Below are 15565 nucleotides of genomic sequence, written 5' to 3'. Positions count from 1 at the left end.
CAGAAAATCAGAATGTAAAAATCAGATTTTCTTCCCATAGGAGATGCAACAGTCTCAAGTTGGAAAACATATTACCTTCTAGACAATCTTTGGAAACCAATCGCCCTCCTCCCAAAATAATATGAAAGAAAAATTTGTTCAGGAATTATTTACCAGGGAAGACATTACATTATTAAATTATATCTAGAGGTCTCAATTCATGTGATAATAATATGAAACATTATAGATAATTTACTTGTACTTTAATGAATCATCACAGTGGGAACTTGTGCATTTTAATTGGTCAAACTATATTGTATGGTACAAATGACAGTTTGTGATAAATAATCTGAAAAACAATTATGTTTTTAAAGCTATAATTGTTGAAATAATAAAGTTTGAAAATAAAATTGATTAACATTAATTATAGCTAGGGTTATGGTCAATAAATATGACATTACCATTAATATTAATGTATTTTTATATTTCTTTACAACTCAAGATGATCATTTATATGCCCATGATTCATTTTAACTGTTCTTTATTTTTTCTTTGGTCCTCATGCTGACAAATCAAGATGATTCATACTAACTAACATCATTCAGCACATAAAATAAAACCCATTTTTTGTTCATAACATTAGAAAAGAAGACAAAAAATATATGAGAAAAGCTACTTAGACCCACAAGCATGTCTATAAACTTTACAAAGAAATCTGTCTTTGACTTCAGTGTTTATATTCATTGTACATGAATTGGCACAAAGACAGTGTTATGATTTTGAGGATTGGGACAAATTGGAGGTATCTTTACACATGTATGTAGCTGGAGTTTTCCCCAGTCCTGCTTGGCCCATGGTCAGGACAAATCTCTCACACCCGCCGCTGCTTTGACCAACTAAGTAAACACACAGAGACTTATATTGCTTACAAACTGTATGGCCGTAGCAGGCTTCTTGTTATCCAGTTCTTATATCTTAAATTAACCCATATCTATTGGTCTATAAATTGCCAATGGCTCGTGGCTTACTGGTGCCTTACATCTCCCTTGTCATGGCGGTGGCAGGCAGCATCTCTCTGCCCCAGCCTTCCACTTTACAGAATTCTCTTCTCTGCTGGTCCTGCCTATACTTCCTGCCTGGCTACTGGCCAATTAGCATTTTATTTCTACAGAGCGATATCCACAGCATGCATACATAAGATTTATTTATTTGTTTGTTTGTTTGTTTATTAGAAAAACAGCTACTTGCATGTACAGCAGAATGTGTATACTGGCTTATAGACTGGGAACCAGCCCTTCCTGTTCTTTCAGTGCTCACAGAAATTATCTGTCTTCATTTGCATTTCACAGGGCAGTAGTGATCTAGGTTCTCACAAAAGCACATTAGAAAGTCATGTTTCAGCCACTGCTGGGAGAGCTGATGGAGACATGTTTATTTTCAAAGAAAATAATTTATAAGTAACAGCATGATGTGCTATGAGCTGTGTAAGGCCATGGACATTATAAGGTTTATAGTTTGTCTCTTGGCTTCCTTAAATTTATTTTCCCATTTTATTAACATATTCTGAGCTATAATTTTAAAAAAGAAGCAACTCTATCTTTTTTATGTGTTCTTGTGTCTCTATTCCATGGAAACCTAGCTTTAATTCTTCTATTATTCATTCAACATATAGTGTATATCTATAAAAACCAGGTATGTAGTCTAAAGCAGTGAATTAGATACACAAGTATCTTCCCATTACCTTTTAGTGTACATAAAGGCTGCTTTTAAAACAGATGACTATATTTTCTCATTATAACAGTACAAAAGTGTATGACTCTGGAATTTTAGTATATACAGTTTCATTGGTTATCTATTTGTTGTAGATAAGGAAACTGGCCCAAACCAGCAACAAACCCATCATGAATCAGAGCTGAATGATAACACATGTGAGTACCATCCACTCTAATGTTTTTGGGGACAGTGATAAATTAATATTACTTCTTTCATTCTGTTCCCTGAGGATTATGCATGTATTTGAACTGAAAATGTATAATTCAGGTTCTTCTGTTAATAATTACTCAGATTTCAGGAAGATGATGTTTCTCCTATGGAAATCACTCAAAATTGGAAAAGAAGCATCATTGGATCACAATACAGCCACATGTTGGTTTCAAGGCATCTGACTGTACTTGTGATGTGCAGAAAATCCCAAAAATATTTATAAAATATATGTTCGAATAGAGGATGATCAAAGTCCTATTAAACTTTTCATAACTATAGCAACACTAAATGGTAAGAGAAATTGTAATAAAGATGATCTACTCTCCATTATAATATATTGAAATGAGTTATTTCATAAGAGGTAATTTTCTAAATTGTTCTCTTAATCAAATATTAATATGTTAATTATTGAGCTTTAATTTTCCTTTTGATTCCTTGTAGTCATTATTTTAAAGGTATATTATTGAACACTACTTTAATAAATCTCAGTATGTTTTGTTTTTAGGGTTGATGGGTAATAATTTTTCAGGCAATTCTACATATTAAGCTATTAACATCAGTTTCTTTTTAGATTTTTCTTATCTTATTTACTTGAGAGGGCAGGAGGTCTTGAAGCCCACTTGACATGTAAGGAATATGCAAAATGTTTAATGAATATTGTGGTGTCCAACATGGGACACAAACTCACAACCATGAGATAAAGATTCTCTCATGTAATGTCACACAGGTAAAGCCACAAAAAACATGGCAACATATAGATTAACAGAATTGGGTTGAGTTTAAGTGTAAGAGATAGTCAGTGGTAGGCCTGAGCTAATGGCCAAGCAGTTTTAATTAATATAAGCTTCTGAGTGATTATTTTATAAGTGGATCTTGGTGGACCCAAAGAAACTTTCAACTACATTGATATGATTTTCTCTAGAAGAAAACTCAAGATGAATATTTATGCAACTATTTATGGAAATCATTAGATTTAATTTTTCAACATTAAAGAATATCCAGTATTTTAACTTACTATAATCTTTATTAGAAATTATAAAACCCTTCAGAAAATTCTTGTTGACTCTATGGATGCATCCATGCAAACTAGATCTTGGAGCACTGCATGTAGCAATTTTCAAACTTAAAACAATATGAAACAAAGCCACGAGAGAGAGATATAAAATAAATGGAATTGATGATACTCCTGAAAAGACATTATGTGAAAAACTTTTTGTTTAGTTACATTAGTCTTATAAAAGGTATTCATTGCCATGAAGATATTTTATTGTTACTTTACATTCATTATGATATTACATGTAAATGTAGCAAGAAATTATGAATTGTATCACATTTGGTGCTTGATTATATCTTATAAAATGAACAGAGATTATAAAATACAATAGGAATCTGAATGGAATCCATTGTTTTAACATGGTGGAACTGCTTTCATAACATGACAGTTTGGTATTTTTATGAATCATAATGCAAATATCTATGTTTTGTGATGGTCTTAGGTGACCTGTGTGAAAGGGGCATTCAGTCCTTAAAAGAGTCTTAACCTACAGGTTGAGAACTGCTCTCTTAGATATAAAGCATATAGAAATACATATTACATATATGGTTAATGCAAACTGAGAAAAGATGATTGTAATATGAATTGCTAAATGGTCTTATTAACAATAACCACCACAACAACAAAAAACAGAGCCAGAAATTGGAGTGAATACTGAAAGATCAGAGAGGCAGAGAACAAGCCACTAGTTCTTGCCCCTACAAAATCCAACACAGAAAGAGAGAACTACTTCCTGTATACTCACACCTTATATACCTTTCTTTGCCCTGCCATCTTACTTCCTCTCTCTGCCCAGATCCATCACTTCCTCTTTCTGCCCAGCTTTATCACTTCCTGTCTGTCTGTACAAACCTCTAGATCTCTATGTTTAATTAGTGCTGGGATTAAAGGTATGTGCCACCATGCCTGGCTCTGCTCCCAATGTGGTCTTGAATTCACAGATATCCAGATAAATCTCTGCCTCCTGAATGCTGGCTTTTTCCTTTGCTCCCCAGGCAAGCTTTACTTGTTAAAGCACAAAAAATTACACCACAGATGATGTCTGTACATAGCTGTGACTAATCATGGTGCAAATGAGTTGAATATGAATTTAAGTGTTTTTATCTATGACAGTGTTCATCTGTCATCTACTTATCCATCTATCTGTCTATCTATCTATCTACCTATCTATCTATTTACCTATCTATCTATCTATCTATCTTTTATCTATCTATCTATCTATCTATATCTATATCTATATCAATATATCGATATCTATATCTATTATATAGATATGTTTGTGTATATAATATCCCCCAGTTTAATAATTATGCCATAATTGTGAAAAATTAATAGATCCCATATACTTGATAGGACTATGAGGGTACTATAACCTCAAAATACATCATAATAAAGAGTATTCATTAAAAAATAAACAATAATCTCAACTTAATTTCTTCAAAGGGAGTTATTTAACTGAATATGGACATATGTGAGTAAAAGAAACTTTCTTCCTAACCACACACCATTAGAATATCAAAGTACACTATTTCACTATTTCATATCCTCTGCCTTTTGTTCATTATGCCTAATTCTAGCTTTCACTGACCATAAAACTACATAATCTTTCTTTAAATGTAGCCATACATACATAATCTTGGATAAGTTCTTTCCTTTTACTACTTACATATCATATTCTACATGATTTTTCTTGTCCCAGAAATATTATAAGAACAATAGGGAACTAGACTATTTGCTCCTACTCAGCATCAATGTTGTAATATACTACATATATTATCTGAAAATTTTATATTAATTATTCATATATAATATAGTAATACTATGTATATATGGCCTAAGTAAATAACTTGACATAATCATCTGTTTCTTATTTGAGTTTTTCCTTTGAAACTAATGAGTATCAGTCATATTAACAAAACACACAAAAACGTTTAATTTTTCAAAGTAGAAAATAGATGTATCATGATAATATGTACATAATAGTTTTATCAATAATATGTCAATTATTATGAGATATCACACTTATTGTTCACTTGATTTTAGTTCTTAAAACACACACACGCACACACATACATACATAGTGTGTGTGGGGGGGGTATGTATAACATGTGTGTGCCTGATGCCTACAGAGATCAAAAGATTTAGTCCTATCCCTTGAAACTGGAGGTAAAAATGGCTGTGAGCCAACATAGAGATGCTAGTAACTGAAGCCTGGGTTCTTTGCAAGATTAGTTAAGTGCTCTTAATTGCCAAGTTATTTCTCCAGCCTCAAATTCATCAAATATGTTAAGTAGATTTTTATTTAGTGAATTAAAAGAAACATATTCAACTTCTATCTAGCCAATTTTAGCCAGTATTTCTTTATTTGCACAGTGGTTTATGATTTAAAATTCTCAGACCATTACTTATGCTTATTCATCTTAGTAGAGTGAGTGTTCTCATTTCACGGTAGATGGTGGTATCACCAGATCTTTGAGAAACACGTGACAGCAACTCTGTCTTGACCCCTGTCTGTCTGTCTCTCTCTCTCTCTCTCTCTCTCTCTGTCTCACACACACACACACATACACACAGACAGACAAACAGATACTTTTTCACCCCGTTTCTTAGGAGGTCTCACTTTGTTTATCAGGTAGACCTTAGAGTCATGACCCTCTCCCCTATGTGTGCACAGACACCCATGGCTTTAACATTCCTTTTTAATGACCAGTCTTGTGTATATTTCATGGATACAATAATGATGAATATTACACAATGGGTATCCATGTAGGAAAAGTCTCCATAATTTCAGAATCTTGAGTATATTACTGTAATTTTTACATTTTTCTCTGAGGTAAATAGAAATAACACCTATCATACAAAAAACATGGGACAAAATAATCTAATTTTCATGTTCATTTAGGTATATCATAATAATATTTTTATAGCACAATGAAGAATTAAAGTAGAACAGAAAAGTTAAAATGATCAAGTGTCCTAGATATTTAAAGTCCTGATTTATTTACCCAGAGACACTGCTTGGGCCAAAATCTTTCCAATTTCCATGCATTTTGAGTGTGATATTGTATGAACATAGTCTCTTGTTCCCTGGAATTGTTGCTCATTCTCTAATTGAACTGTGCTGAGCTGTATCACCTTAGGAAACATATTCTGACCCAAGTGCCTCCTTATGTGACTAATTGGAGAAACATCATTCTGATAATTTAAGGGGATCATTCAGGTTCAATGAGATCACAGGGAAAGCTTAATTCAATGCATCTGGATAATAGAGCAAAAGCACCAAAAAGGTAAATCATGTGAAGTTATTAGAAAAGATATCTACAGATAAGAAGATCCAGTCTTCTGAAGAAATAACCCTTCACGAAATGTTGATCTTGAAGTGAATCATGTAGCATCTTGAGAAAGTCCATCTTGCTTGTTACTCAGTATAACAAGCTTTGTTAAGTTTATCAACCAACATATGTAGTGTTGTTCATTTTTCTAAAGATATATTTTCAAATTGCTTTCCAATATTGACAGGGATTTATGACTTACTGAAATGCTGAAAATACAGATTGCTAAGTGCTGGTTCCAAATGAGACAGTGATATCATTCCCACCAAGTCTCAGAGAATACTTCAGAAGTGAAGGCTGAAAGAATGTTGGATCTGGATCAGGGCAAAAGTTCTGTGACACATTGTCTTTGGTAGTTCTTCGTTTGGCACTCATGAACTCCTAGCACTTGTGTACCTTGTAAGACATGGAAAATATTTGCTTGTCTGAATGCTGTCATGCACAGAGGACTGACATGTGAGGTTTTACCCTTTTCTGAGGAGATATTGGTAGGTAATGTTTGCTTGGGAGGAAGGACCATTTTTTTCAGCACATGAAAAATGTCCATAATCAAATAAATAACTTCCCATCCATATTCCTGCAAACCACTATACTTAATCTAAGAAGCTCTCTTACACAAAAAGACATTCAAGTGGAAGGGTAGCACGTTGGGAAGAAGAATGTATTCGATGGGTCTTGAACAGGGATAAGAGGGAGTAATGAGGGAAGAATATGAGCAAAAATTACTTATATGTAGGAATGAAGCATGCAAAGACTTTGAGGACCTTGTAGACTCCAGAGATATAGATAAACTGACAAAACACTGGGAAGAAAGGCATCTTAGGTGAACATCTTAGTATTTTATAGGTTTTGGCTACCCTAAATGGGTTAAGGTGAAATATCACTGTAGTTGTAATTTGTATTTCCATGATGGTGAAGGACATTTAATATTTTCAAAACTGTTTATTAACCATTTGTCCTTTATCTTTTGAGAACACTTTATTTAATTCCATACCCCAATTTAAAAATTATTCTTCACTGTTTAGATTTTGGATTTTTTTTTATTATTTCTAGACAGTGACTACTAATTATAAGGCTGCTAAAGAACTTTTTCCTAACTGTAGGCTGCATCATGACATAAAAGATGGCATTCTTTGCTGCACTAAATCTTTTTAGTTTCATAAGAGATTATTTATTATGTGGTTTAATGCCTGTGCTATCAGGATCCTGCTCAGAAACACAAAAGACCCAGGATAGCCAAATGAATCACTATCCCAGAATTTTTGTTATATGACAGTGTTGAAGTATCTAAAACAGCATAGTGAAGCATTTAAAAAGAGACAACTTGATCGACTGAATAGAATTAAGGATGTGTATACAAGCTGACATTCCTATGACCACCTGATTTCTGACTAAGAAGTCAATACACATTGAAGAAAAGACAGCATCATCAACAGATGGTGCTCATCAACCGGATGGTTACAAGTAGAATAAAGCTGGAATATTTTCCCTCACACTGAACATACTTCACCTTCAAATGGCTCAAGAATCTCAATAGAACAACCAATGTCCTGAATGTGTTAGAGGAGAAAGTAGAGTACAGGATGGGTAATACTTGGTTTTCTCACTCAAACTTCATTTATTGAAATAAATTTCTACATATAAAATTATCAACAAAATTGATACTTTTTGAAGTTTATATGACAGTGCATTTTCCTTTTTTATAGATATATTTATTTTGGTTTTAAAAGTTACTAAGAATTCTTTCTTTGCCAAGACATTTTTAAAATAAAATGTTCATTTTTGGTTAAAAAATAGTATATTAGTATAAGCCAATAACCAAAAGTGGTGTATTCTTTTCAACATTGGAACTTAACTTCTTGATTTTTCTATTAAGTATATAGCAGTAGCAAGGGTAATTCCAACTAGATAAAAAAATCTGTTTTATTTACTGATCACATTCAAATGCATATATTAAAAGCTATTCATCTTAAAAATGCTGTTCAGAGTATAGAAGGAATAGAATGGAGAAGAAAAATAGCAGCTTCAGCACTGTGGTTCTTAAATTGAAATCTCTGTCTACAAATGCTCAGATGGAAACAGCGGTATTTCCTGACACTACACAGCTTAGTTGGAGCTTCTCCCTTCATGTTCCTCCACGGCCAGTGCTCTTCCTGAAGAGCACCCTGTTCAATTGCTCCCTGTAAGTACACCTATAAATCAACATTATGAGAAATATCCTTAACATGAACAGGAAAGCACTGCTTATGAATGGCAAACAACCATGTGAGCTTTGCTTTTATTTGACCTCTAACCTTTCCTGTAAAGGCAGCACAGAAAAAGTATTGTCTTTATTCAGTTCCTTAAGTGCAAAGATATTGATTTGCTTTGATGATTTGTTTCAAAGACCAACAAAGCCCTCAGATATATTTATGTTTCCTATCCACCTTACTTGATGTTTGCTGATAGCTTAGAGTTTTTATTAAAATTTAGAGAAGCCTGATCCTTCACCTTTTCAATAATTGAAAATTTGGAGGTTTACTGTAAACACATTACATCAAAGTCTAGAAAGTCCTTTGTTAAAAAAGAATCAATTTTATTGAAATTGAATTCTGCAAACAAAATGCAAGAGCAATCGACCAGTTTAATGGGGTTGTCAGTAGCTTTCAGCTTTACCCAAGATGCCCTGCTGTCTGGATTTTCAAAGGGACTTATTAAAGTTGAGAATGTTAGGAGATGATGATGTTTATGCTCTGCTATCTGCTTGATCACATCAGAATAAGAATGTCACATTTGATCTGTGCCCATCTCTGCTTACAGTACTGTTTTAAAATAGTCAATGAGTTAATAAACAATGCAAGGCAAAAAAAAAATTACTGTTTCATAACTGGATTCACTTGACACACACTCAAAACTGTAACAATTCCATCAGTTCTTGAGATATTCAGCCCAGCTAGTTCAGAGCTCATTGAATATATGGCTTAACATGTTTAACTTGATTTTTTATAAATAACTCATAAATGGCGTAATGATTGTAAATATCCAGAAATTTTAACTATAGACTTTAATAATTTGTTAAATATACTATTCTGATAAATCTCAATGTTAGATCCAAGAGTTATAGATCAGGTAGAGTGAAATCAAAATTGGTCAGTAGGCTAAAGACAGAAAGAGCTGTAATTTAGTTCAGCTGGGTGGGACTTCAAAGATTCGCTACTATTACAGGTTAGTAGTGAATCTTTGATCAGGAATACAGGGAACATACCTAAACATAATAAAGGCAATTTACAGCAAGCCTACAGCCAACATCAAATTAAATGGAGAGAAACTCAAAGCAATACCACTAAAATCAGGAACAAGGCACATCTGTCCCCTCTCCCCATACTTATTCAATATAGTACTTGAAGTTCTAGCCAGAGCTATAAGACAAGATAAGGAGATTAAGGGGATACAAATTGGATATGAAGAAGTCAAGCTTTCCTTATTTGCAGATGACATGATAGTATACATGAGTGACACCAAAAATTCAACCATGGAACTGATACAGCTAATAAACTCCTTCAGCAACATAGCAGGATACAAGATCAACTCAAAAAAATCAGTAGCCCTCCTATATACAATAGACAAACAGGCTGAGAAGGAAATCAGAGATACATCACCCTTTACAATAGCCACAAATGAAATAAAATACCTTGTGGTTACTCTAACTAAGCATGTGAAGGACCTATATGACAAAAACTTTAAGTCCCTGAAAAAAGAAATTGAAGAAGATGTCAGAAAATGGAAAGATCTCCCATGCTCATGGATAGGCAGGATTAACATAGTAAAAATGCCAATCTTACCAAAAGAAATCTACATATTCAACGCAATCCCCATCAAATTACCAACACAATTCTTCACAGATCTAGAAAGAGAAATACTCAACTTCATATGGAAAAACAAAAAACCCAGGATAGCCAAAAGAATCCTGTACAATAAAACAACCTCTGGAGGCATCACAATCCCCGACCTCAAGCTCTACTATAGAGCTACCATAATAAAAACAGGTTGGTACTGGCATAAAAACTGACATGTGGATCAATGGAATCGAATTGAAGACCCTGACATTAACCCGCACACCTATGAACATATAATTTTTGACAAAGAAGCCAAAAATGTACAATGGAAAAAAGAAAGCATCTTCAACAGATGGTGCTGGCATAACAGGAGTCAATGTGTAGAAGGCTGCAAATAGATCCATATCTGTCACCGTGCACAAAACTTTAAGTCCAAGTGGATCAAAGACCTCAACATAAATCCATTTACTCTGAGCCTGATAGAAGAGAAAGTAGGAAGTAGTCTTGAACGCATCATTCAATTCAATGTAAGTGGTAATGAACTCAGTAATATAAACAGAAACATTTCAAGAAACCTAATTATGAACTAAATAATTTAAAATAAAATCCAGATATAAACAAATCAGTAATTCTAATTAAAATAGGATTCCTGAAGGGTATATTAAAGGCAAGTTATTATAGTGATCAAGTAAAGATTAATCCCAGTGATGTCCAGAACTCATGGTATCTAAACATGCCTTGAAATTGTTTAACCCTGAGCTCTGAGATGGAGACCTACAATTTTAAACTCTGTCTGTCTATCTGTCTGACTGACTCTCTTTCTCTCTCTTTCTCTCTTTGCACAATGTTTGGCTATACGTATCTGCACCCTCTCCCATCTGGTGCCAGAGGAAGCCTATTTGATGATGACTGGATAAGGCACTGATGTATGAGCATAATATCATTCGGACTCATTTCATTGATTTTTTTTTTCTGTTTTGTCCAATTGTGTTTGGTTCTATTCATGTCTCTGGGCTATCTAGTCTTTGGTTTCTGGCCATCTAGGCAGTGTATGTCAATGGCTTTTTCTCATTGCATAAGTCAAACCAAGCCTTGGTTGGCCACCCACAAGTTTTATGTCACTATTGCCCCAGTACATCTTGCAGGCAGGACGGCGTCAAGGGTTTGTGGCTGGATTGGTGTTGAAGTTTTTCATTCATTATCCTGAAAAGTACCTTCCCAGCTGAAAGTGACTAGAATATATGGGTGAAGGCTCCATGCAAGCACCAGCTCTACCTATATGTTCAGTTAACTATGTGGCTATTATACTCAGCAATGGGACACTTCTGTTTGTTTTTGAGAGCGACTTTCTGTATTAGTATGAGCCTAGGTTGTTTAAGTATCTGCCTGAGAACTCCTCTGCCAACAACTCAACTGAATGCAACCCAGTCCCACCACTGGAAGCCTTGTCTGGCTACAGAAGATGGCCAGTTCTGATGCCATAGCCTCCATTACAACCCTGGGAAAGAAAGGAAGGAAAGATTATAAGAGTCAGAAGAGATGGAGAACATGGCCCACCAAATCAACTAAGCGGGGCTTATATGGGATCAGAGAGACTGAAGTAGCAAGCATTGGGCCTGCAAGGATCTGTACCAGATCCTCTACATATGTAATTCTGCTGTTAGCTTCGTGCTTTTGCAGGATTCCTAACAGTGGGAGTGCATGTGTCTCTGACTCCTTTCCCTGCTCTTGGACTTGTTTCCTTCTCTTTGCTTGTCTTGCCCAGCCTCTATAGAAGGCCTTTTACCTTGTCTTATTATATCTTTTTTTTTTTCCTGTTTAGCTGTTGCCTCTTGCATGCTTGCTTTTTTTCTGAAGAGAAACTGAATGGGTATGGATTAGGAGGATGTGGAGCTAGGAAGAGTGGAGGGAGCAGAAACTATGGTCAGGATATATTGTATGAGAGAAAACTAATTTTGATTTTAAAAAAAGGAAGAAAGAAATTGGTTAGCCTGAGGTGCAAAGGAGTTAAAAGTAACTTACACATTTCATTAGCTAGTAAGTAAAACAGTTATTAGAGTAGAGGGCTAAATATGATTCCTATCATTTCTCCATCCTCCATTGTGGCAGGATCTTCAGTCAAGACATTTTAGAAGACTGTTGAAAGTATTGTGGTGGAAGAAAAGTAACAGTGTGCTCTATTCATAAAGATTGAAGAGTTAAACACTGACAGCCTAAAGTCAAAATTTGGGTGCTGATAGAAGGCCACACATAGTTCTAGACATGCTTGTTAAAATACTATTTATAAGGTCGAGGATGAAGCTCAGTTTATAGAATGCTTGCCTGGCATGCATGCTGTGTGACTGATAGCAATGCAAAAGCATGACTTGGTGTGCATGCCTTCTACTATTCTAGCAGCTTTAGGGATGGAAGCAGAAGGCAGAGAAGTTCCATGTTATTGTCAGTTACGTGACTAGCTCAAGGCCACCCTAGTATACATGAGAACATGTCTCAAAATGATGTCTCCATTGCAAATTTAGTTGCTTTCTCTTGCTATGACTAAACACTATGACCAAAGAAATTTGTGGAAGAAAGAATATGTTTAGATTTATGGTTCAACAGGTATATGAGTTTATTATGGTGGGGAGACATGAAGCAAGTGGTAGGTCATGTTGCCCAGAGCAGAAAACAGAGAGCTCACATCTTGAGCGACAAGCACAGAAGATAGGATGAAAAAGAATGAGTGTAAGGCTTTCTATGCAGGGACACTTTGCTCAGCCTGGGTGAAGGGAGGAGGGCACTAGACCTGCCTTGACTGAATCTACGGGGCTGAGCTGAATCCCCAGGGGAGTCCTTGCCCTGGAGGAGATGGGAATGGGGAGTGGGCTGGGGGGAGGGCGGGAGGAGGCAGGAGGAGGGAGGACAGGGGAATCCGTGGCTGATATGTAAAATTAAATAAAATTATAAAATAACAAAAAGAATGAGTGTAAGGCTTTTAATCTCAAAGACATTTCCTGGTGATAGACTTCCTCCAGTAAGGTTACATGATCTCCCCAAACAGCAACATCATTGAGCAACCAAGTGTTTAGATGTCTGAGACTACAAGGAGGGGGGGTCATTTCTCATTAAAACCATCACAAAGTGTATTGATCACTCGGTAACTATAAAATATACCTGAGGAAAGTAAATTATAAAGATGAAATGTTTATTTCAGATTATATCCTGAAATTGGGAAGTTTGATGGCCCTGGTTTTGGCCAGTCTTGAGGCAGACTATCACTCCTGGAACAAAACAATGTACCCCAGGAGTCAGAAAGCAAAAAGAGAGTGGGGAGAGCTAAAGCTCCAAGGTATCTTCAAAGGTATACCTTCCAGTGAGTTAAACTTCTCTTAATACCAGACCCAACTTCTCAAAGGTGTTATTACTTCTCAATATCACCATTCTGGGTACCAAGCAGAAAGACTTCCCACCCTTCTTCAAGGTCCCTCCTTTCAAAGTTCCACCATATCCCAGAAGCATCAACTTAAGGAGGAACCTGTTAATCTAATCATAGATTAAAGTACATGAAAATGATAAGTTTCCTAAATAGAACTTTTTACAGCCCTAATATAAAAAAATATAACTTGGTAAAATAATTCATGTGCCTGAGTTGTTATGATATTTGTTAATTATATAAGGTTTTACAATGTACAGAGGCTGCTTATCTCAGTGAGCATTTCATTTCTCTGGAAAAATATTTGATCTTATTAAGACATAATGCCTTATTTGGAGTCAGTGAATGAGAGGATTTGATAGTTTGGGGCCTGTGGGGAATCAGCACACTATGGTGAGAGTGTGCGGCAGAGGAAGTTGCTCAGCTCCTGGTAATAAAGAAGTAAAGAGACAAGAAGAGATCAGGATGTCAATATCCTGTACCAGGGCATTCCCCCAATAACCTAAAGCAAACATCTTACCCCTTCTCCAAATGGTCAAGCTTAGAGTCCAACTCTTTATTCCATGGATTTGGTAGCATGTTCAGAATCCCTTCCACTATGACCACTCCATAGCACTGATTTTACAACTGAGCATTTTAATTTGAAGTAATAGTACTTACAAATGACACAGGCTTCTTCTTGAAAATTATTCATTTTATTTTTCAAAGTCATAAATGAACAAATGAACAAAACCTGCTACTCATTTACTCTATTATTTCCTAGCCTATCACATGAAACAAAGATAATTTGATAATATTCAAGTTTTTATGATCATTTACATGTGATGTGTGCATTAATCATGGCATATCTTTTTCCTGTAATGAACTTCATGAGACATATTGTGATATTTAATTGCAATAAACAGTTTTTCACATGTTATAATGAGCATGTCAACACAACTAAGCTTTTCTTGGATATAGAAAATTTCAAAGGAAAGAATGACAGCTAATCAGTACAAATACTTAAGATTGATTTTTCCTTTGAGATTTTTAACTGCAGAGAAAGTAAATAGTTTAGCTTTCCTTGTGACCTCTAAAAAAATGAAACTCCCTTGTAGGTATGATAAGTATTAATTATATTAATTATAAACTATTCTGAACTAGAATTCTAAATTATTTCATGTCATAGTAGTGAACTAAACTTACTAACAGTTTATAAACCAAAGTTTTATTGGAAATTTATTCAATAATTCAATTTTATATAAATTATAAAAATATTCAAATTAAGAGAAACTTCTAATATTTTATGTTGTTCTTATTTCCCTATATCCACATCAGATGTTCATATTACAAGGAAGGAAACTATTGGTATACACAAGAAGTGATAAGATTGTTTTATTTTCTATTCATCTATGATGTAATGGGAAGCAGAACCTCTATTCTATGCTTTTGGAGTTTACTCATCTCTGTTATTTACTCATCACTATTCTGCATTTTCTCATCTCTCTGAGAACCTCTGTGTACAGAAAAGTCAAACTGTTACACTGGAAAGAAATTGTGACTTCATATTGATTTGCAGGCTTGAACTACCACAGCAGGCTTGTCAGTATTCTTAAAAGCGTTTCTCTTCTCTGCAACATTTTTCTGTAAAATAGAGTTCATATATTTTCTTTATTAGATAATGACCTGTATTTCTACCACCTAAAATTAGCATTTGAATCTGGTTCAACTTTAATGGGTAAATACTATAATATTAAATTTTCCTCTTGGCTATGCAGCAGAACTGGAGGATAAGATCATAATACAGAAGACACCATACACTTTGGTTGTAAGATATGGAGAAAGCAGACATTCAGAGAGGTAGAAAGTTCCCTGGTGCTGGCTAGTATTCAAACTACCCCAACAGGATAAAAAGATGGCTGGGTGTGGGGGAGAAAGCATCACTGCTTTAGTCCAACTGTGAATCTTACAAGCAAGAAATCAAACCAACTGAACTTGATATGTTCACTTG

This window comes from Onychomys torridus, chromosome 2 (assembly GCF_903995425.1).
Source record: "Onychomys torridus chromosome 2, mOncTor1.1, whole genome shotgun sequence".
In the NCBI taxonomy this organism is placed as follows: Eukaryota; Metazoa; Chordata; class Mammalia; order Rodentia; family Cricetidae; genus Onychomys; species Onychomys torridus.
The sequence above is the reverse complement of the archived record's forward strand: the minus strand, read 5'-3'. Positions refer to the sequence as shown.